The 22512-nt window shown below is 43.5% G+C and overlaps 1 protein-coding gene across 8 annotated transcripts in view; it reads left to right on the top strand.

Annotated features, from left to right (window-relative positions):
- Positions 1-22512, top strand: part of TSPAN18 (tetraspanin 18) — a 152059-nt gene that overhangs the window by 102222 nt on the left and 27325 nt on the right. For 2 of the 8 annotated variants that reach the window (XM_035550110.2, XM_035550115.2), the window contains one exon: positions 18045-18221. The exons of 5 other annotated variants lie outside the window; for them this stretch is intronic. The gene's annotated coding sequence lies outside the window, so the exon portion shown is untranslated. Of the gene's footprint in view, positions 1-6769; positions 7067-18044; positions 18222-22512 lie in introns of those variants that run through there. One more of the 8 variants, XM_035550111.2, reaches the window with a different exon arrangement.

Below are 22512 nucleotides of genomic sequence, written 5' to 3'. Positions count from 1 at the left end.
AATGATTTTTGACACTTACACGGTTGTCATTGTCCGCTCGAGTAGACGCCGTACAGAAAAATGGGATGCTCCTCACCCGACAGCTGTTGTCTCAAGGTCTCTGCAAGCTCCCCAGCCTCATGGTTTGGTTCCAGTTTGCTGACATTTATACCTGTGTGCTAACTGCTTCAGCCACAGACAGTACATTTGTTGTACATGCATTTATAGGTGACGGGCAAGTGCAAAGGGCAAGAGTCATGCCCCCAGGGCAGAGCACATTACCATGCCAGCTCGGCCCTGCTCCCTGCATGCCCGTGCAATGGCCAGCAGCAGCTGGCCCAGCTCACGAGCTGGGCTGAGGTGGCAGGAGGTTTAAGCTCTTAATTTCTCCCAGCTGCCTGCCCTAAGATACACCGCTGTTGCAGGTGCTGTAAGCTAATTCATCAGGCCATGGGTGGTTGCTGAAGAGGTGACGTGTTTGTTTCTTCTCTCCCTTATGTGTCTGGAGGTGACACGCATGGCCAGAGGGCTCAGGCAGCTTCAGTCACCACAGGTCAGTCTGCCAGAGGGGGATTTAACTTCTGAGAGGGATTGCCTGGCTTCTGGTGCTAACTGTGGTGTGTACGGCATGTGGTTGTGCCCGTCCTCCTGAGCTGGGGGCTTGTGTGGCCTCCAAGTGACGATGAAGAAGGAGGAAATAAATTGTCACTAGAAAGGTACCTCTATCAGTTACCGTCACTTAGTTCTAATGCTACAGCGGTAATGTAAAGCTTTTTTCCTTCTTTTTTTCTTTCCTGACTATATCATGGGTGAAGTGCTTTGTCAAGGGAAAATGAGGTTTCCCCGATGTGCCAGGGCAGGGACCCAAAGCTGTCTTTCATCACTGTGCTGAATCCTGGGTGGAAAGGCTGAGACAGTGTCGCTCAGAACAGCAAGAAGGGCTTTGCCTCTGTTATTTTGAGGCCTCCAGAAGTACGTTTGCGTTTGATTTGTGAATTTTGAACTATATTGACTGAAGCTTTAGTTAAGAGCTATTGGAATTATTCTCTGTAGAGATTTCTCAGGCAGCAGATGCATGAGAGGGGTGCATGTGCATGTATTTGCAGCTTTTTTTCTTCAGCTTACGGAGAGCTGGGATCATGAAAAGTGATAACTGTTAAAATCAGTAATGAAGACAGTATTAGCCTGTAAGAGGTGAAGTGGGTTTGGGGAGTTTTGCATGCATTTCCTAGCTCTGCTCCTCTCTTTCGACAGGGAGAAGTAGCTTGGTTCCTATCTGCTTTCCTCTCCCGTCTGTATAAGGATAGTAAGAGAGCTGCTAAGGTATCTGTTGTAGAAAATAGTGATTAAAGTATTTGATTTTGTGCAGAAACTGGCATTGTGAAACTTTGCATTCATTTTCAGAGAAACCTGAAGATTAAAAAGTTTCATTTCTGGTGGTTTTTTTTTTTTTTTTTTCCTTTTTATCCTGTTGCTAGTCCTTTCTGTGACAAAACAGGAATGGGGAAGGAAAGAAAAAAAAAAAAAAAAGGAAAAACGAGGTAATCCAGAAATTCTCTCCAGAAATGTAGGTGAGCTACTGGCCAGACTTGTGCATAGTAAAGCTAATGCTAATCTAATGCTTGCTTTGGCTTTGTAAAATGACACATTCTCCACCTCGCTTGTAATGGGTGTGAGCTGCATCCTTGGCAGATGTTACACTTGCTGACAGAACTGGCAGATTAGAAATGAGGAACTGAACGGCAGTGGATGTGCTTGTGCTGGACGTTTGGATGATTCTCCTGGGTAGCACGTGGCAGGAACGGTAGGGCAGATATGACGCGCAGGTGTTCTGTGCCTGGATAACGTGGAATGATATAATGGCAGTGCTTTGCCTCTATTTTAGCTTCAGTGCCCAGCATATGGAGGTCTTGAGCTGAACAGAGACCTGTCTGCAGCTGTTTCTTTTTTGAAGAAGCAGCGCATGGCGCTTGTATGAGCAGACCCAACTCCCTCAGTAGCACATTCAAAAATAAATACATTCCAAAGCAGTATGTTTAAGCAACATGAACTTCCTTTTCTGATCATATGTGGAAGGTTTATTTTCACATCCTCCAACACTCAGTAGGTGCTAATTTTCAGATTGGTTTGAAATGTCAAAGTATATAAGAGCTGTAGCGGACTCGGTCCTTTCATGCTGTATGGCATGAAGCAGCCCCTGAGCACAGGAGGGTAGGAGGAAGCTTCTCCTGGGAACTGGCTGTTCTGTAATTGCCATCTTGAACTGTTTCTGGCACCTTTCCCTGGCAATTGTCGATGACAGGATGTTACAGTTTATGGCTATCTGACCCCACTCGTTTTCCCATGTTCTGCAGCAGAGGCTTGGGCAATCTTGCTGCCTGTCCAGGTTACCCCTGCAGATGCTAGGGAGGTACAGGTGGACCCACAGTGCTATATGCTACATGTACTGCGGGGCAGAATTTGTCACTGACTCCTCAAACTGACCTGTACCATTTATAACCTTTGCGGCTGCAAAGTACATCGAAGAGTACGTTTCAGAGGAGCTAAAAATAATATTCTCAGTTTAAAGCTATTTCTCTCCCAAGCATTCAGTCAATAAGAAGACAAGGAATCGGTTTGTCCTTTTTTCCCATGCTTAAGTGTTCAGCTTTCAGAATGGAGCTGTAAGTTTATCACAAGTTATTGGCCTGTTAGTTGAGTTGGCTTTAGTAGATGGATTATGTTACTGGAAAGTGTAATCACTTGCCAGAACTGCCTTTGCTGTTCCATTTCCCTTTCCATGTCCCAATTTTGTAAGTTATCTGGTAGCTGCACTGAAGGCCAAACTCTTACTGAACTGATTAGAACCAGGAGTTGGCATTCTGCTCCTCTGTCTCCTTCTGCCAAAAGCCAGTAGGCAAAAGAAAGAATATACATTTTTTACTATTTACACGAATACAGTTTGCAGTCATTTAAAGCACCTGAAGATGAGTACATCAAAACTCTGATTCTCCTAGTGTCACAGTGTGACCACATTGTGGATAATATTCAGTACATTCAACAAGTCTCCATCCCGGGAAGGGGATAAGGGATGGTGGTTTTTAAAAAGGAGTAATTAAATGCCTCTTTTTTTTTTTTCCTTTTAAGATGTGGTTGGAAATGACTCATTTGGAAAACTTCAAACTAACCAGATACATGTAAACCAGAATTCAGATGTTTAGGACTAACAGTATAAATGCCTAGGGGTATTCAATAGTCCCGAGTATTAGGTGTACAAAACTGAAAGAGCTGCCTTAGTCCTCTGCTCGAGATCTTGGTCTTTTACTATGTGCATTTTTTATTGATCAAGAATAATGGCAATTGACTAAGTGTGCCAGTCTGATGTTTCTTCTCCTGTGAATAGAAAATCAGCTGTGTGTATCAAATCTGTGAATCAAACCTCTGAACTAGATCATTTTGAGAAAAGAGAAGAAATTACACAACCTTTTTTTTTTTTTCGAAGTCTTCATAGAGACCATAAATCTTCATAAAATCAAGTTGAAATTAAGCAAATACTTTCAGTCCGTGAAAGGGTTATATGTAAGTTTGTAAACATGAAGATATTTGATTCCAGATTCTCTTTATGGAACGTGATTTTGTTTTAGAAATGCCAAAGCCACTCCTTTCAGCATTTAAAAACTAAAACCACATTGTCCTGTTAAAACTAGATCCAAACATTTTATAAAAAGAGTTGGGTTTTTTTTTGAAAAGTTAGGAAATGTATTTAAAAAAAAAAAAAAGTTTTATTTCAGGTTGAACGTAACTTTGGGGCGTTGATCTGAAGAAACATCTGTGCATTGTTTTGTTTCATGAAAAAGAAATCTTCTAGTTCAACATGAGGCAATTTTTCCCTTCTGCTTTTTGGTTTTCTTTTTAGTCATAGTTGTTCTTGTTTTTTTTTTTTTTTTTTTTTTTTTTTTTTTTTTTTTGTCACCAAAACTGCAAAATCTGCTTGGTGTGTTCTTTCTGATGATACTGACACAGTCACTCTTCCTGGTTTATGCTAGTGTCATGTGTGTGATTCCTCACTGGAGGAGTTTGGGGTTTGTCTGGCAGGAGAATGACCATTAGGGCTTTACTACCACTACTGCTGCTGAGCTGCTTTTGTCACCTGCAGGTGCAGGTAAGCCTCTTGTTGCTGTTTCCCCATTCGGCTCTGGAGAGTTTCTGAATACTCTCAGCTGCAAGTCAAGGAATTAAACATGAGTGCTCACAGTTACGATTAAACGTTTTCTTTGCTAATTCTCTTTGAATGTGTCCCGGTGACTGCAGTTGGGGATTAAGAGGAGTGCCCTCAGCACCATCAGTAAGCTGTATTTGAGACCTCCAGTGACAGTGTTTATATTTTCCCTCTCTTGCCTGTATCCCTCACATGATACCTTGCTCGATGAGCAGCTCTCTCCTCCCCATCCCAAGTGATGCTATTGCTGAGGAATGTTGGACGGAGACCATTATACACATACTGGAGGTGCTGCTGGATTTGGGGTTTGAGTTTGATTTCAAAGGGAGGAGATGCAGGAAGGAAATGTTGTTTTTAGGGGGGACCCAGGCCTTAGCGCTTTGCAGAACTGTTTTAAACACACTTCTCAGGCAGGGAGGTCTGTGAGAGCAGGGGAGGGCTCAGCGAGCTTTGCAAATGTTTCCATGCGCTGCTCGAGGCTGCTGTCCCAGGCACGTACTTCATTAATGCTTCTGGGGAAGGCATTTTGGAAATACTCAATCAGTGTCGCTCTGCGTTTCTTCTCCGTTGGCGCTGCTCTGTCTTGTTTCAGTGCTGCTCGTTTTGGTTTTAATTTCTGAATGAGGGATCGATCTGCACAGACCAGCACTAGGCAGAAGAGTTTGGTGGTGCGATGGGCTAAGCCATCTTGCCCCTTGTCTCTACAGCACTTAAACATTTGTTTGGAGTTGTAGGTCCTGAAGAAGCTGGCGGTGTTTGGGCTTTGCTGAAGCATGCTCTGAGCATCTCAGTGGTTTCCTAGGTCAGGATGAAGTTGTGCTCCCGGATGCTGCGAGCTCTCCTTTGGAGCACTCCTCCTCTCAGAGAGGACCTGCCTCTCAGTTCTGCAGGGTGTTATATCACAGACCTGCCACTTCTCACACCTTCCTTCTGTCTTTCCTCTTCCCTCTGCCTCCACATTCTTTGATGCAACTGAGCTCTGCTGCAAATGACTGCTTGTTGTTTTGCTTTGCTGAGGTGATGGCAAAGAGCTTTTTTTTTTTTTCTTTTTCAAAAAAAGAAAGGCTTGTAAAGGGAAAGGCTGTAAAGAAAATTTCTGTGATGCATGGCAGCTTTTGTATGTATAGGAATGGAGAAAATTTAGTGGGATAGCTGCTTTGGTGTAAAAGATCAAGATAACTTTGCCTTCACTCTGAGTGAATCAGTGGCTAAACTGGGATTAAATGGCAGGAGTACCTGATTCCCAGACAGAGGCTCACACTTCTGTCAGCAAATTGTTGTGAAACTGGTGGAGTTGAATGGGCAGGACACACCGGGTATTGCAAAGGATCTGGCCTCCTGGCACTAGAGCTGCACTTCACAGCGGTACTGGGGTTGCGTGCTATGAATTAATCATCTCAGGGACACCTGTATAACGTGCGCTTTGGCCAGTCCCTTCTGATGCTCCGTGTTACCGCTCACAAAGGAGCAAAGAAGGATTGCACTTATTTTTCCCCAGAGTTCAATGGGAGGTAACGCTATATTCCAGGGAGGTAGTTCTTCACCTCCGTTAATGAGTAACTTTATACTGTGCTGTCTCTTACAACAACAGCTGTCGCTACCAAAAGGCAAAGAAGCTATTTGACGAGCCTGTGAGGCTGTAAGAATTGTTAAGAGAGGAGGGGAGGGCGCAGGCAGGGAACTAAGCTTAGCACAAGAGCCATGAGAATTCCCAGGCTCCAAAGAGTGCTGCTGATTTTAGCATTTCATGTGCTCCTACGTAGTGTTTTTTTTTTTTTTTAACATTTCTGGTCACAGTGAATGAAAGCAAAATCCCAACTGAACAGCAGATCAGTACAGGGACAGCTAGGAAGGTCGGACTGTGTGTTGTGTTTGCTGCACGGCGTTGTCATGAACGATGCTTATAGCTCAGATCCTCAAATACAGACGTAGCAGCAAGTAGAATAAGGTGGGAACGGGCCACTGTGACTACTTTTATCCTACTCGACACAGGGTTTCTTTGAGTTGAGTCTGGTTTGAATCAGAGCATCTCAGTGCTGCGATTTGTCATAGATTTCTTTGTTCTATTCCCGGTCATTCTTCCATGTTTGTTTACAATGATATAATGTCCATGTGGCAGCTCCAGCAATTGTTTGGGAGGCAGCTGAATGCTACAAAAGCGACATGAATATACTTTCAGTTCTCTTTCAAATCACTCCATCCTCCTGCAATTTGTTTTTGAATGCCAGTGGCCTGTAGATCATCTGCGAAATGAAGATGCTCGGGGACCGGGCTTGTGTGGCTTTTAGCTCATCTGTAACTTTCTTACTTCATGGTGTTCTTTGGTCTTTCCTCAAATACTGTACCTCTGCCAAAGTAAGACCAGTTCAGTCTCTGTCAATGTCAGCTGTTCAGGGGAAGAGAGCGGGGCAGGGCAGAGCAGCATCCTGAGTGAGCCTGCCCGAAACACTGTGCCTGAAGTCCGGATGCTGCTGGAGTTTGTGCCAGTGCTCCCATTCACCTCCCTGGCACGAGGATGTTATCCCCTTGCTCATAAAAAAAATTTTTCTCTTTGTGAATGTAAGGATCAATGGATTGTTTGTTCTCCCACAGACTGTCTTTGAAGCCTGGTGATGTGCGTGCACGTCCGTCGCCTCCCCTGTGAATTGCGACATCGGTAGATTTTGCCTGGACAAAGTGCAGGCCCAGGGATTGAGACTGCTGCCTAGGTGGCTGATAAATTTGGAAGGTTCCTGAAATAAGAGGAGTGGGCCTAGGTGAGAGCATGCACAGCACTGAGAAATAAAAGAGAAAGGCACTGTAAGTTGGAGGACTGACCCTGGCACCTTCCCTGTGAGCAGCGGTGGGAAAGCGCAGGGAGACCAGGGAACGTGCTTTTGTTTTCTGGAGGTAAGTAGGGACCTTGCTTTACGCTCTGCCTTTATTCTCTAAAATAAGGATGTACAAAAGAATCCCTCTCGTCTGTGAGGTCTGGGCGCGCCTGCCCCACCAGTGCTCCTGTGCATAGCAGGGGCTTGCAGAGCTTCAGCGCTGCCCATTGCCTGGGTGCTGGGCAGAAGTGGGAGGCTACACAGGGAGAGGGGTTCATTAAGCCCCGTACACGTGAAGGCAGGGGCAGTGAGCCCACCTGATGCAACTGGTAAGCTCAGGAGTTCCTTTTACTTGCTATCATGATTATTATTTATCATTGTTATTGATAGGAGAGAAGTGCAACCCAGCTGCTCAGTGCTGAACTCGGAGCGCTCCTGCAGGGCGAAGCGTTCGGTGCCGCTTAGAAAACCAGCCATTGTGCTGCCTCTTGAATAAGCATTTTATTTCACATGCTCGTTCTGAGCCTCCTGCTGTTGCTCACACTACAACTGCTGACAAGTAGCCTTCCTGGCAATATGGCATCAGAGCCCGTGAGCTGCCTTCCCTGTGGCTGGGACTCTGGAAGAACAATATGAACAAGACAAATGGCAGTTGCATATTTAAAGTCAAGTATTCCCTCCTAAACATGAAAATGCTCCTTGCACTCCGTACATATCCCTGCTTGGTGATAGCTATTGGCCACGTCATGCATTATTCCTGCGTTGGGATAGGAGCATGCTAGCTGTGCAGCAAAAACCTGCACCTCGCTCCTTGGCTGAGCACCTGGAAAGCTCATCCATCATTAGCAGGACACGCTGGTGTATAGTACATAGGGAAGCGCCTATGAGTTTTACTAACTGGGATCAGTCAAGCACCATTTTTAAGCTCAGTTACTTTAAACTTAGGCTAATTCATAGTGGAACAGAACTGGTTTTGCTATGCAAGTCTGTAGAGCACTGTGCTCTACGGTATCTAACAGCACTTGGTAACTGTGTCAATGAGCATTAGTAAAGTAATAGAAATTAACCTTTACGTTGATGTAGCTGATCTCTAACAATGCACCAGGGTCCTGTTGTTTTAAGCGCTGTAAATTTGCATGACAGAAATACTTCCAGATCTAAGAACATGCACATTCAACTGAACAGGTGAAAACAAACAAGTGTGGTGCAGCAGGGGCACTTGAGCGAGGCCACAGAGAAGTCAGTGGCATTTGCAGTGACTTTAATAGCCACTAGGTTGGGTCTCACATAGTTTCTGTGCTGGGCTTTTAAAACACATTACCATATTCTCTGAGAGATGGAACTCAACGAAGCACGAAGTTTATACTATGGGAAGACTGGCTCATCCTTATTGCTGAAAGACAAGAGCACCTTGCTTTGACGGAGCTAATATTAAAACCAAAGCTACTGAAAGACTGAAAATCCAGAGGGTTTCAAGACAGTAGAAGCTCGGGAAACTTGGAGCAATTTTTCCTAGGTCTTTAGAAAACATTCTTTATAAAGGTATTTGAATCTCTGCAGAATGAATGCAGAGCGATCAGTGACGCAAGCAGGATGTTCTGATGTTGTAGTTCGTGCTTTGTGTTTCTATTTAAATGTGCATGAAGAAAGGCAGGGGGTGAAGGATACAGTTCACTGCGACTCTCAGTGAGGCAGCTGTTGAAAGGCCAGGCTAGAATCTGCTTTGTCTTGGCTTTTCTGAGGGGGAGGGAAGAAAACATAATATATTCATAGGCTCTGTGTATATGTGTGTGCATAAATATACATACATATATGTATGAAAATATGCACACAAAGCCACTGATTGTCAGCAAATAATACTATTCACAGAAGCTTAGTGTCTGCTGTAAGCAGGAAGCACAAGTCCTTCATTCTTCTACTGAAGGCAAAGTTATGCATAAAATTGCTGTAGACCAGTACAAGATTTATTTTTTTTTAAATAGGTGTATTATTCCTGTCATCTTCCTGTCTTCTTAAATGAAATTGTTAGGTGTTTTGCCAGCTCTTTTGTGTTGGTAAAACAAAGCACACACACTAACTGAGGGTAGCAATAAAATCCTAAGCCTTAATCAGAGTTTAGTATTAACATCCCTCTAACTGGTTAGATCAAGCAATTTATACCATAGAAATTTTCCTTTTTAAAAGCAAAAGCACACCCCTTTCTCTTCCATGCGTGGTGGTTTTTTTTGGTTTGGTTTGTTTGGTTTTTTTGTGGTGGTGGTGATGGTGTGGTTTTGTGGTGTTTTGTTTTGTTTTGTTTTTGTTTTTTTTTGTTTTATGTAGACAGCAGGCAAAAGGGCTGTATCATTTCTGGAATGAATGAGCAGGGTGAGAGGAGTGAATGTGTACTCTGGTTTCTGCTGAAATGAAGATGGAAGATTGGATTAACATCCTGTGATTCTGTGGGTTTTGGGAACCATATTATCATGAAGGAGTTTTTAAAGGTAGTGACCAGAGTGAAGATGAAATTCTTACCTTCGTAGCCAGATCTGTGTGAGTGGCGAGGCTGGGCTCTCCTTCACTGGGAGAGTAAGGAACAATCTCTACTTAACTACCTCTTTACTGGAAAAAAAAAAAAACAAAAACAAAGCTCACGATATACAGGAGGACAAATTGTTGTGGAACTGGAACCAACTCTGAAAAAGCTGGTTGCCAGAGTTTAAAAGTGGTGGTAAGTATTCCACACAACTGTGCATCCTCTTCTCCTAGCCAGCTTACAGTAATAAGTGGTGTGATGGTAATTGAATTGAACTTACACAGTATTGAACACTGAATTAAAATAAAGAAGTGCCTGATTTCAAGTTTTATTCCGAAGAAATGGTATTTATTTTTTTTTCTCAGTGCGTTTACGACAGGTAGATCTGAAGGATGTAAAAACCTTGAAGGCTTGTCTCATTTTTATTTAGCAAATCCACAGGTGCGGTATACACTAAAGAATTTTTTCAGTGTGTGGAGCTTCAAATCCTTTGGGAAACTAAAAATAGGAAACAGGCAAAAAGGCAGTAACCAAAACAGGCATGATTATTTTTGTAAGGTTAAACAATTAACCTCTCTTTCTTGATTCAACGCTATCCAAAATTCAAAAGTGAAACTAAGGAATGGGAAATGGTACACGATTAGTGGACTTTTAACTGCTGATGTAGGATATCAAAGATATATGAGCCTTCATTCCTTATGGCTTTATTGAAAATGCTCTTTTATCCTTCTGAGTAAGATGGAAGGAATGGGATGTTGCAGCTGGGCTTGGGCATGGCCTCAGAGCATTTTGCTGGTCTTTCATGACATTGCAGAAGCTTCTTTTGCCCATTACTGATTTTTTGTTGTTGTTCTTTTGGGATAATTTGCCTGGAAACCAGATCTTAGTTGCCCTCAGAGTGTTCATGTGATGATGATGAGTTAATATAGTGGAGACATCATTTACATACATCTGGAGCTGGGTAAACTAAATTAAATTCTTTAAATAAATAAGACACAGTGTATCAGTCCATCAGAACGAAATCCACCCTCGACTCAGTAATTAGAGGAAAATGATTAGGAATTAAATGCTAAATTTAGATTTATCTGTACTTTACAGGAGTGCTTGTTAAAAGGAGAGCCAGCACGAGAAATCTTGGCTCTGAGGATCACCAGGAAGAAAGCCTCTCTATGTATTTTGGCCATGTAGCAAGCAATTCCAGCAACGACTTGCTAGAAGTGACATGTCTGATTTATTGCCCACTGCAGCTTTGAGAGTGTTTGCGAGCTGAAGTATCTGTTATGGTTAGGATGATTATAACTGTGTTTAATTTTATTTTGGAGAGAGAAAGAAAATAAATACTCTTTTTTTTTTTTTTGTGGGTTCTGGATGCAAATGACTTCTGTGGTTGCTTTTGGTCCTTAAGCAATGCCAGCCTGGGCTGTTCGGTGCCACTTGTGCTTTCCCTGCAGTCAGGGCTGTGGCTGGTCAGCAGGAGGAGAGCCGGAGCGCGGTGCCCAGCTCTCGCTGCATCACAGCATCGCAGTGAGGCTTTGCTGTGAGTGCATGGGTGGGTCTGGCAGAGCAAAAAACTGTATTGTCATCCTGGTGTGAATTGCTGAGCCAGTAGTTGGGATGCTTGCTCCCTGTCTGAGTTTTCTGCTGTCTCTGGTATATCAGTAAGTCTGCAGCTGGTTTGGGTTCTGTCTCTTAAAAACACAGACGTGTCGGTGCATTGGAGAGTATCTCCCAGCATCCGGTTGGAGTGCTCTGTGGAGGATGCTAAGATCTAGCCAGTCAGTTGTTTCGTGTACTATTCCCACCAGTACTATCTTTCATCCATAAGTTCCCAACGCATTTCCCAACCTGTGCAAAATAGAATTGCAAGTAGCCTTTTGAATAGGAACATAAGCACAAAATCGATGCCTCTAACCGAAAAGCATTGTTTTGCAGACCCCAAAATCTAGAGCCTTTCATCTGCGTAAAACATTGCATCATCTTTAAGTTAGGCTCATGCAGAAGAGGCGTGTTTCTGTTTCATCTCTTTCATGAGCCAGATGCCAGGTTTTGAAGTTTTGGGGACATTCTCTTTGGTTATGGTCCAAAAATATCAACCCTTCTATAGTTCTAAGTAAAGAAACAAAACCAAAAAATGTAGGGCTCTGTAAGTACAAGATGCCTTCTCCAAGAACCACCATGGTTTGGCCTGGTGGAGTTTGGCTCAATGGCCCAGCAAGGGAAGTGTTAATTCAGTTGCTTGCTGAGAGCTGGGCTGACCAGGAACGTCGGTCTTAATCCTCTTTATCCCAGGTTAATGCCCCGTTGGCAGCACCCCTGGCTAGTTCTAACTTTCTTGTTAGAGAGAGAGAGAATAAAGCAACAACTCTCTCTCCCCAAACTGAAAGAAATTTGTAGCTGACAGATTCAGGTTTTATCAGGAAGATGCAACAAGCTGCCTGGAAGCCTGCAATGTTCCATCATGCAAAACGATGGGAAATGGATGAGGAGTCCCTCTGAACTCGCTGTCACTAGAAGTGCTGCCCAGGTAGCTGCGTTTGCAGAAGGTCAGAGTTTCCTTCTGTTTTGTGTCAGAAACCAGTCAGCTGTTCATATATCAGTAGTTCAGTGCACTCCCATGCATCTCATACTGGAAGACATTCTCTTTTTAGCTAGAACAGAAAACCCATAAAGGCGGGGTGGGCAGTAGAAGCACAAAAAGACAAAGAGATGTCAGGAAGTTATGAAACACACCCTGGAGCATGTTTTCAGCTTCTGGTTAAGCTATTGTACCAAAATCTGGGGTTGTGACCTTTTTCTATCATTTCTGATTTTGTGTTCAGGGAAAAGAAAAATAGTGAAAGCAAATTCCTACTGATAAGATCCATCTCCTTATATCACCTGTCTTGCCAGTATAGGTTTGTGTTTTGCACAGCCCTGGAGAAAATTAAATGGATATCCAGCATAACCAGAGAACATCCTAGCTAAGTTGACTCATAACGAAGAAAAGATGAACTATCTTCTTATAAACTGACTGTTCATTGCACTTGGCTGATTCCCTCCTGCTCTTCCTAATATCCTTGTCAGTCTGTTGGCCAGAAGCTGAAGCCACACCAGCCATGCAGTTAAAACACAGAGTAGCCAGAAATTTCAATTAACTCCCGTTTCCGTGAACACTTACTGGCCATTGGTTCCAATTCCTATAAAAATGTCTGGGCAACTCGTTGCTTAGCATTTCACCTCGTTTTGTAGCCGCTACTTTACAGCGCTCCGATTTTAAAATGTAATTTTACAAGTGTTACTTTTACTGACTGTTTTCTGCTTCACCGTGTATTTTTAAATGCCAAAAGTATGAGCAGGGTGGAGAGGGGGCCAGTTTTGCAGCAGGTAATGCTGAGTTCTGCTCGTTTTGGGTTCTACTGCTGCTAAATACATTTCCACTGCTTCATCTGATTGTAAAAAAAGATACTGTATGATGAGTATTCAAAATGTATTTTAAAAAGCAACCCCTTGTTTGCTAGGAAATGTTCTATGTTTAGTAAGAACATGGCTAAAAATGTTTGCTGGCCCTATACCTTCCTGGACAGAATATTCTTTTTCCTCTTCTGAGAAAAGCTGTGTGGAAAGGTGCCTCTGGGAAGCCAGACCTGACCAAGGAAGGGAAAGGTTTTTTTCCCCTAGGCACTTCTGTCCATCATGAAGCTGTAGGATTGCAGGATTCAGCAGCAGGGTGGGTGCTTCAACACAAGATACAGATAGATGGATCTTCAAAAGCGTCTGGTGGAGCATGGACTTGAGAGAGGAGAGGAAGCAGTGTGGGGACGGTGACACAGTAAAGCAGTGCTCGGGTGTCCAGTGCAGGGCACGTCCTGGGAGCTGTGTCATGCTTCCCTTTGGTAAAAGGGTCTGAGAAGGGAATGGCAAAGAGGCTGGTGCATTAGAAGCACCACAGGCTCTGTCACCACTGCAGGCAGCCAGTATACCTCAGGTCCATGCCTTCTGTGCTCCCTATTCCTTGCTTTCCTAAACAGTAGCTCCCAAGCTCCCCCCTTTAAAATTATGATGAAAAAATGGGGAGCAGGATGATTTAATGAACATCTTAGTTGGAATGGAACTGCATTAAGAAGCCAGGAGGCCTGATAAAAAAAAAGCCTCAACATGCTGAAAAATAAATCCCACTGAGTACTCAGCATCCTGCCTGAGTCACCAATTCCCCAAGGCAGAAAACAAAGCAAGGAAAAAAAAGTTTGTTTTTACACAGCAAAGCCAAAACACGTCCATTTCTGATTCAAGATGAGTCCTGGGGGACATCCCTTCTGTAATGCAGCATGAGGTCAGTATAGGTGAGCTGACAAATGCACGAATTGATTTTTTTTTCCTCATCCTTTAGACAAAGCACCTACTAATTTCAGCGGGACTCATGCCCGTGTGCATTTTGTGACTGGAGCTATCCCAAAGCATTCAAGGACCAGGGATTGTTAGCGCTAGGGCGCAGGGAGGGCTTAGATGCGTGAGTCAGATTTTCCATAGCTCCTCCTCTGGCTCCAGTGGCGAGTATCGGCAGGACTTTGTCTTGCTTCTTCCTCCTGCACGGGCTCTCCCCGTCACTCCTGCTCTGGTGCTTCTTGCCCCTTCACGAAGTCCCTGCAAAGGCTTCAGCACCGTAAGGTTTCTACAAATAATGTCTGCAACTCGTGAGGAGAGAAACAGCAAAGTATTTGCCTGGTTCCCTGAGGCTTTATAAATATGTGCCCAAGTAAAGGCAGCTTACAAATCTGCTGTGCTTCAGAATCGCACAAGTTGGATGGAAATTCTCTGCTTGTGATGGGATGAGAGGGCGGAGAGCGAGACTTTGTGCTAGCAAGTGACCCCTGGCTGGCAGCAGTCCGCTAATGCTTTTAAATGAACTGCTGCAGAGCCGAGGGCTCAAGGCAGAAGCACAATGGAAGGTGCATTATTATTGCTGCTCTGATTATGGCAGATAATTCTGCTGTTCTCATTTACAGATTTAATGGTTTGTTAATAATGTCTGATTTGGGAATATTGTATAGTCTATCAAGTAGGGGTGGCATAATAGCATTAATAAGGGTAATTGAGGTTGTTGCTATAATCTTGTTTGCTCTTTGGTTTGTTAATTGAAAGTGACTTATTCTAATATATGATAGAAAAATTGTTGCTCCTCTGTGCAGCCTGGGCACCTTGAAGGGAAAAGGGATGTGTCAGTCCACACCGGTTTTATGTTGTTGTGGGGTATGTACAGCAGTAAGCATCCAGAATTGAATCAGCATCACATGTGTCAGGTATTGTGTGTCTGTGTTTACGTTCTGTATAAATAACAGTATGTGCTGTTACTTGTGACCATGCGTTGTCTCTTTTTGCAAGGCTCGGTGTGTAAGTCTGCCCGCAACGCGTGCAGTTGATTAGACGGTCTTTACTGGAGGAGCTGGAAATGAGAGACATCCAGGCTCTGGATGTTTAACCCCGGAGAAAAAACTTGGCATTTTGTCTCCCATCAGCGTTTGCCCGTAACTGCTATTAACATTAATTATGGAGATACTTATGTGAACACCCTGTTATCCCTAATTAGAGTTAATGGAAGATATGCATGGATGTTAACAGGACAAGAGACAACCAAGCTTCCATTCCTAAGGTTAAATATTCAGTAGAATATTCCCTCTTAGACATGTCCAACATCCTATAATCATGCAGTCAGACTTATGCAAAAGCAGAACAATTTCACCTTTTTCTTTTTCTTTTTCTTTTTTTTTTCCCAGTTATGGCCACCTTACACTCTTTGGTTAAATTAAAGAGCAAACAACGATGTGGCAGTGCCTTCAGTTACCTTTACTAATGTAATTATAATACATTTTCTCTATTCATAGAGTACCTCCGAATCAGACTTTGTAGCAGACCACTTGCTGTCCCTTTCACTGTCCCGGTAAGGAATGAATGCTGGTAGAGGCAGGGGAGCTGGAAGGATTTGGCTTTGTTCTGAACCGGCACCTTGTGAGAAAGAGCTCAGGCCCTGAGCTCTTGAGTAGGTCACGTTATAGTTTGTTTGGTTGTTGTTTTTTTTCCCCCCAGATGATCTGTGATACAGTTATGGGGTTGTTTGTTCATCCCTACCATCCCTTACCGCCACACGAGCATGGTGCTGAGCCCCTTGGATGCTGCGTGGTGACCACCTTGCTATTAGGCAGCCCGCGGCTCCCCATGCCTCCTTGGCTGGAGCTGGGGGCTGCGTCACCCAGCTTTGCAGCTGCTGCTTTCCATGCAGCAATTCCAAGTACAAGAACTTGGCTCGGGTCTCGGATTCTCCCATTTCCAGAAACTGCACCAGAGCCCATTGCTGTCTGAGGTGCGTGATCGCCAGCAGCATGGGGCAGCAGGCTGGCGAGGGGACTGCTGGGGACGTGACTGAAGCACTTGACCTTTGGGGCTCGGTACAAAGTCAGTCTCTGCTCACATTTTCCCCAGAGGATGAGCCCGGGGACGGTTGGTAGGTTTTGATTTAGCCATTTGTTTGTATATTCTGTTGATGTTTTTATGTATTTTTTCAATCCTCTCATTACAAGTGCAATATTTTTTTTTTGTGGTGTTCAAAGAATCCGTTAAGCTTTGTAATTAGTGGTACTTCTTTGATTTAATATATAAAGTAATGCTTTCACAGGTCAGATCCACATGGACCTTTAGTCCTTTTCCCTTTTTCCTTTTTTTTTTTTTTTTTTTTTTTTTTGTTCATGGGCGTGTATTTTGAGTGGCTGTGTAAAGCGTAAAGTGCCTGTATTTAAACTGGTGTGAGCAAAAGGCTTTTGATGGTGTTTTGTTCTGGGATTTTGGAGTAAGCTGTATTGGTTTGAGAGCTCATGCTAGACATTGTTTAAAGTGGACAGATGCTAAGAAACCTTGCTCTGTACTAAGCAGGGTTGCTAATTTAGCTGTACTTGTGTAGTTGAAGTGGCAAAATCCCCTTCTGTGGTACGGCTTACCCGAGTTTATGGGAAAGAACAATTTTTTTCTGGTGTATCTGCATTTAGATCTTTTAACAAAAAGGATACATCCTCTTTAAAAAGGCAAATGCCCCCATATTTTCACGTTTCAATTAAAATGCCCGCTAAGCCTTCAGATGCAGTAGGAAAGAAATTGATCCTGTAAAGGGAACGTAGTTGTGACATGCCATTTTATTTCAGCTAGAAAAACGTGGCCTCGCTTGGAGCAGATAGCTGACTCTCTGATCAGGCCATGGTCTGGTCGTATTGTTGGGGAGGTGAAACGCAGTCAAACCGAAGATATCATCATACCCATGGAGGTTAAGGGCCCTTTGCTCCAGGCAGATTCCCTTGTTTTTATAAGCCACTACAGCTAGGCTGTAAATGGAGGTCTCCAAGCAAGGCTAAGGTAATAACCTCAGGTGGTAACTTCAAACTGGCTTCATGAGCTAAATCCTGTATTTTGTGTCTTTAAAATAAAGAGGGGATGTGTAAATTCCTCCCTATCTTGCCTTTGACTCATGTGAAATGTATAATATATCCTGAGGCAAATATGCTAAGTTTTTAACTAAACTCTTACACACTGAGATCTTAATTTCTGTTAGTTTGCTTTGTTGGTTAATTGCCGATACTGTATCCACCAATGCAGTCATTTTTTTTCCTGAAAAATAGCTGAATGAGATGACATTAAAAAAAAAAAAATCCTGTCTTCAGATGGATTATTTTTTTTTAAATCTCTAGACTGAGCAATAGTCCAGTTGAAGGGACTAATTTTGGATTCACTGGGCCAATAGTAAAGATTAAGTGGTGAGTAAGTCTTTATTCTGGGTGTTTGGTATAGGCTTAGCAGCGTTACATTAATTTACAGGCATGAATCCCCCCAGTCTGTACTGATAGATTCTGTAGTTATCTGGTCACCTCTGACTTGCCTTTTTTACCAGAAGGATATCCTGGCTATTACCCCAAGATGCTTTGGAGACACCTAACTGCTTTGTAATCCTCCAAGAACAGCAGGAAAAGCAGCAGATAAGTATTAGCTGAGAAACCTGAGCAGTTTTGCCCTAGGATAATGGAAAGATAAGGTATTATACAAGGACATGCCATCTCAACAAAAAATGAATTTCAGGAGCTGGTGTTTCCATACAGAATAGATGAAGTGCTTAAGTGAGGGCTTGCTTGGCATTCCCTTTTACACTTTCATTCATTCTTTTTGACTCAGATTTTTTTGATGCTTCTGAGCAAAATCAGGTTTGCCAAATGACAACTTGAATGCACGAATCTGATGACAAAAAAAAAGTATCATATGTGATACATGATGCAGATAACAGTGTCAAGACAGTGCATTGCAGAAGGGAGGGGAAGTACGGAAATAAAGGATATAATGTAGCCTCTCAATCAAAATTTGAGCTGATGGGGAGTGGTTGTGGTTGGGTCTGGGTGAAGTGAGCCCATGCTTGTTTCACCAGCTTCAAAACTGGGGCTACCCTGAACCTCTGGGTGCTCTTACCCTTTGGGGGTGAAGTCTTTGTAAAAACAGGAATTGCTGGACCAAATCTGACTCCATTCTTGCTTCTTAGGGGTGCGAAGGGCAAGGTGCTCTGCTGCCCAGCCACAAAGTGGTTGAAGGCCACGTGAGCTGCTTCGTGTTGGTGTTTCAGATCGTGCCTTCATCATTCACTGGTACATTTGCAATTATTCCACCCTTCTGATTTGGATTAGAAGAAGTTTTGTCTTCAGATACTAAATCCTGAAAGGTAAAATATCAACAAAGTCTGAGTAAAAGAAAATTCATCAGCATCCAGAGTATTTCTGTGGTTAAATTTGCTGTTTCATTTTTGAGAGAGTCCTTATGACACCCTGTCAGCGCACACCGATTCTTACGTAGGGGGATGATTGATGGTGCTTCAGGTTTTGCCCCAGGCTATTCCCAGCCTGCTTGCAAGCGATTCTGGTAGTGAAGTTTCCACTGCTGCCGTTGTGTGTTATTTAGATTAAATGGAGCTAAAAACGCGCTGGCCCTGAACCACTTCACAACAAGAGAGACAATCCTTTCCCCCCTCAAAGCTTGCAAACCTTAAAACAAAGCCTGCCTGGGGAGACTCCTTGGCACTGTATTAAATATCCTTGCTGAGCAATGCTTTCTTATAATTATGGCCTTCCTAATAGGCACCGTGGGTAGTATCAACACAAAGCTATCTGTATTTCATGGTTTGACCTGCTTTAACCCCAGCCGGTCTCCTGGAGATGTAGAAAGTCTCTCTTCCACACAAAGGTCTTGTCTTTCAGGCAAAGCAGAAGCGGTTGCTTACAGGATGAGCTTTTTAAGAGCAGGCATGATACTTTTTGTGGGCGAAGTTCACCCCACCGGGAAGGCTGTCTGAAAGCCCCTGCATCCACTTCATCAGCACGTAGGCTGCGGTCCTTATCTGCCAGAAGGACCTGCTCCCTGCGGCTCTCCACTGAAGTTCCCTGCAGATGCACAGTACTTAGGAGTAAGGATATTTGGGGGGGGCGTATATATTGTGCCTGGTGTTCTCTTCGCTACGGGGAAAAGTAGAGGCTCTCCAACACATGTAGCCCTTTACTGCCTTGTGTTCCTGCTGCGTGGCAGGATGCCTCCTGCCCAAAGCGGGACGTGAGATGTCTGGGGCAGTGGTGGCAGCCGTGTGGCGAGGACAAGGCTCCCCTCTCTCATCCCGCCTGCCCGGCTGACGGGAGCTGCAGCACACGTTTCGCCGTGTCGAGGCGTCAGCGAAGAGGTTTAATTAGGCCCCTATTATTCTTTAATCCCTGGAAGTGCTGAAGTGTTCTGGCCTGGCCCCAATGGCAGCGGGATCCACCGAAGCAGAGGTGACAGTGTTGCCATGGCACTCGGAGGTGTCCGAGCCGCACGGCTCCCAGCAGCATCTCCTAATTGCGGCTGTGCAGCAACAAAACAGATACGCGCAGGTTTCCGTAAAGGCTATAATCAAAGGAGCATCCCTTGCTTTTTAATACGTGCTGAATGGGTTCATTTGTAAGCTTATTATGACTTCAGAGAGAGGAGCTATTAGGGCGATCATTAGCTGCCTGGGCGAATAGCAAGGAAAACCGTGACACGTTCCAGAATAACCCTTCTTTTTAATGGCTGCACTTTCAGATGCATTAACAATAACCAGCCACGCTCTCTTTCATGTTTTCCTCGCCACAAGTAAGGACAAAGGAGAAGGGGACAGTGAACTGCGCACTTTCAAAATAAGTTCAGATGGAGAGAAAAATGAGGTGTTAAGAGAGCAGCGAATTCACTAGCATGACATTGTGTGTCTTGATGCAGTATCTGTTATCCATTGGGAAAGCAAAAGCAGCTGGGAGCCAGTCTGCAAGTCTTGGCTCGTACCTCACTTAGTCCTGCCGCTCCTGTCATCCACGTATGAGTTGTGCCGAGGGTCTTTTGTCTGCCTGGAACCTGATCGCTGCTGGAGCCGTTAGATTATACATCTTCTGAAGGCAGGGGGAACGTTTAGAAACACGAATGCCAAGATTATGGGATTTATTAACTCTCGTTTATTTTCCCGTAGAACATCTGAAGCTCTGTTGAGGGCTGTGGTTGCGGTGCTCTCTCTGCTCCTTCGCCTTCTTATTCATTCTTAATCAGAAATACCAATAGCAAAAGACATCAGATGTTTGGGTGTTCATACTTTAATTGGGACAGGTGTGGTTGAGATCCCTCGTGTTGACCTGTAACACCACATTAGCTACAATTTTGTGTCCTGGAGTGAATTACAGGTACTGATTGCAGTGAAACTAAGTTTAGATTTATGCATGCAATATGTGGCATGTGCATCGGTTTGGCTATTAACAGGGGAACTTAGATTCCGTGTTTGCTCCTCTTCCCTGGGCTGTTTCTCACCACCTCTGTTGCATTCAAGTTTTACTTAAAATATAGCTCCGATAGCTTGTGAGATTTATTTATTTCCTAAAGGAATAGATCACTTTGAATTGTGCAGGATAAAGAATCTCCTGTTGTGTGTAGCATCCATGGCACTTTGGGATGTGTTATTCTTGTTTACAGATTTAAAAGAGGACCAGGATCACATAAATGATGCCACTTCTCAGATTTCCAGCAATTTTGTTTTATTTAGAATTATTGAAATCCTTCATTTAAGATCATCTGTTTTTACAGGATGTTTTTCCTAACCTTTGCTTTTCTAAACTGACTAAACCTGACTAAACTGAATGTTTTGGTTTTGTATCTGTGTAGGCAGCGACCTGGAACAAAGAAAAATTATTTTTTATTTTTTGTAAGATAATTAATGCACTCATAGTTCTGTTTGGGATTATTTAAAAGCAATTAAGATTATTAGTCCCCCAACGAAATGCTGTTAAAGGGTCAGTTTTGTTCCCCAACTCCTCCTTATGAAAAGCACAAAGAACAACAACAAAAAGTTGTTAACCTACTGATCTGGAGCTCTGTTCTGCGTTAAAACAGATGATAAAAGCAGGGGGTTTTAAATTGCCTTGCCCACGAGCCGTTGCCTGTGCCCCTGCACAACTGCTTTGACACTGCTTTTCCTTGCCAATGAGAGATCATTATCGTCTTTTTGATAGGCCAAGGCCCAGTGGCTCATAGTAATCCATTTTGATTGCCTCCTGACTTTAAAATCATTCATTTTTCTCCACTGCATTGTTTCCCTCAAGCCTGCGAAGTATCAGGGAACTTCTTAAAATATTGGAAATTGTGGTCTGAGGAGGACAAGGTTGCCACAGCAACTGCCCAGCATTTCTGAGATGTGTTCCTGCATCTTTCCCAGTGATCACAAATGCCACAAACTGCTGAGGCATTTGCTGCAAACAAAGCAAGGCTATAGAAAAAGAGTGGAAAAGAGCACCAAGGAGTCAGTTGTAAAGGTGAGATGTGTCAGGCTAAAGGAAAAAGTGTCAGGCATTTACACTTCATGTTAAATGCCCTAACCATCTGGAGTGCCATGCGAGTGTATGGAGTGTTTCAACACTTGACAGTATCTGACGTGACAGCAGGTAATGTCACTCGGCTTGTGATGCAACTGCACGATCCACTCTGGGGGTGACATTTATTCCATCTGAGGGGAAATATTTTCAGATGCAGGAGGCCAAAGTTAGCTGCCTCCCTTTTTGTATGCTAAATAGGCTTCTTTCTGGGGCAGAAGATGCCTTTCAAAGAGTGGAACTTGTCAGCCAGAAGTAATCAACCTTTTCATGGGTCTCAGTATGGACTGGGGAGCAGAGTGCTGTCCTGTGGATCAGGAGATCTAGCGCATCCATTCCCCTTTTCGCCTTGTTTTTTCTTATCTCTTAAACTGAATTAATATTATTATATTATCAGTGCCTATAATCTTTGGGATGTCTGCTTAGAAAGCCAATCTGTACCATATGGTTCCCTTGTACTATAGTTAGGATGAGGGAAGGTACACCTATGAAGCTGTGTGAGGACTTTTTTTTTTTTTTTTTTTTTTTTAAGGAACAGAACTTAAAAGAGTTGCAGGCTATCGGACACGTTGGTTCTGAATGCAGAATCTTCTTGTTTAGGGTGGCCGGTGTCTGTGTGTGAAAAGCCAGACATGATTATCTATTGAACTCAGCTTGGGAAGGAGCCAAAGTGAGCAGTTCATGTTTGGAATAGTGCTGTAAGCACAGTTCTACTAAATGAAGTGGAGTGGCTTGTGGCCTTGTGCTATACCAGTACTTCAAGCACGTGCACTAACACTTCTCCAAACATTACAGCATTTGGGAAAATATATTTCACTCTGGGACTTCTGAATTTCCATTCTGAATTTTTGCATATGTGTGGGAGATTTTACCACCATATGATTTCACGTATTCTGTGCACACATTGTGCAAAGTTGCAAATACAAAACATAGCTTCTGAGTGTTGTATTATTGTTCTTGTTGCAGAGCTGGCGTTATTTATATGAAGCTTAAAGAGGCTCAGTCCAGCCCTCTTTTTCCTCTTGTGTGTGGCTGATGTGCTCCTAGGCACATCTGCTTCATGGCAGAAATGTGTCTTCATTAAAAATAGACACAGTCAGG

The sequence above is a fragment of the Cygnus atratus genome, chromosome 5 (assembly GCF_013377495.2).
Source record: "Cygnus atratus isolate AKBS03 ecotype Queensland, Australia chromosome 5, CAtr_DNAZoo_HiC_assembly, whole genome shotgun sequence".
NCBI classification, from domain to species: Eukaryota; Metazoa; Chordata; class Aves; order Anseriformes; family Anatidae; genus Cygnus; species Cygnus atratus.
This window is presented reverse-complemented; position numbering and strand designations above follow the sequence as displayed.